The sequence below is a fragment of the Cyprinodon variegatus genome, unplaced genomic scaffold (genome assembly GCF_000732505.1).
Source record: "Cyprinodon variegatus isolate N-32 unplaced genomic scaffold, C_variegatus-1.0 Scaffold1547, whole genome shotgun sequence".
Taxonomy (NCBI): Eukaryota; Metazoa; Chordata; class Actinopteri; order Cyprinodontiformes; family Cyprinodontidae; genus Cyprinodon; species Cyprinodon variegatus.
The window spans coordinates 119968-121407 of record NW_015152000.1 but is presented as its reverse complement, the minus strand read 5'-3'; the positions used below and the strand labels follow the sequence as shown (position 1 = coordinate 121407).

Below are 1440 nucleotides of genomic sequence, written 5' to 3'. Positions count from 1 at the left end.
ATATTTTTTTAAAACAAAGCGGAGTGTGTATGACATCATCCGTGTGCGCCAGCTACCATTCATCCTGTCTGCTGAACTGCTGCTAGTTTTCCTCACATGCCTGGAAGATGTCTAGTGCTGCTACCACAGATGATCTCGCTCTAGAAATGGAATTGAACCATTCAGATTAGCTAGAATGAATAGAAGGGATAGAGTGTAGCCGCCTGCGGCCCGGGCTGCCTGTCACTACTCCAGTCCGCCGTGCGGATGACCTCATCCACACGCTGCTTTGTTTTAAAAAAATATAAATATAAAAAATATAACTGCGGTTAAATGATGAACAGTTTAGTTTGTGCCTTCAAGTCGTTGCTCATAGGAAGACGTTACTGGATATAACCTAACGGAATATCTTCAGAACGGCTCCAAATGACACTAAACTCATATGGGTGAGTAGAACATGATGGAATAACGTAAAATTAAGGGGCCAATGTAAAAAAAGAAAAGTGCTCCCCTTTAATCTCTTCATTATTATTCATATATGCAATGAAACACATAGCACCTTAAAATGGAGGAAGCTGTTATTCTAAGGTGCTACTTCGCCTAATTCCAATAAAGTTAAAAAAATAATCCCAGGGATTAAAGTATTCCAGCTCCAGGCCAGATTTCCGGCCTTTAGCAAAAAAATCACTCAAAAATAAATTGATGATAAATAAATTAAAAAAGACAAAAAAAATCTCTCTTGCGTTTGCCAGCCAATGGTAGCGAAGGAGCGCTCTGAAACTAACAGTATTAGCCAATCAGTTTTTGGAACTTTGGACGTCTATACACAGAAAGTCACCTTCACCGTTTATGGCTCCATTTAACGGAGAGACGTGTAAAAAGTCAAAAAATAAATAAATAAAACTTTGTGTTTGGAGAGAAGGACGATAGATTAGATTAGATTAGATGAGCTTTATTGATCTCACAGCGGAGAAATTCACTCGTCACATATTTGGCATAGAAGTTACAGAAGGTGCAAACAAGGAGGAAAAAGGTGCATTAAGAATAAGCAATATATATACAGTATATCAAGATAAATAGGATTAAGGTGCAAGTGTACATGTATCGCACAGAATGAAAAACAAAATAAAAATAAGAGATAAAAAAATAAGAAATAAAAAATATGTACAATCCAGAACGGAATTAAGTGGGAACAGTGCAGGTCATGAACTCCAGGGAAGATGTCACCACCATAGATGAAGGTCTGAAAAATAAATGGCACTGGGCATGGCTGGAGGAGACAGGGCGAGATATTTAGCAGCTGGAACAGGAAGTTAGCTGAACCAGGCGCCTGCTTCCAGCGGCAAAAAGCTGCTACGCAAACATGGGTTAGATCCTGGTCATCAAGCTGCTGTTCTGTGATCCCGCACGCTACACGTTAGCCGGGATCTACGGCAACCGCTGATGCACCAGCCTCAATAA

The 1440-nt window shown here is 39.9% G+C and overlaps 1 protein-coding gene across 1 annotated transcript in view; it reads left to right on the top strand.

The window, feature by feature from the left end:
* Positions 1-1440, top strand: part of naf1 (nuclear assembly factor 1 ribonucleoprotein) — a 13841-nt gene that overhangs the window by 4226 nt on the left and 8175 nt on the right. The window lies entirely within an intron of this gene.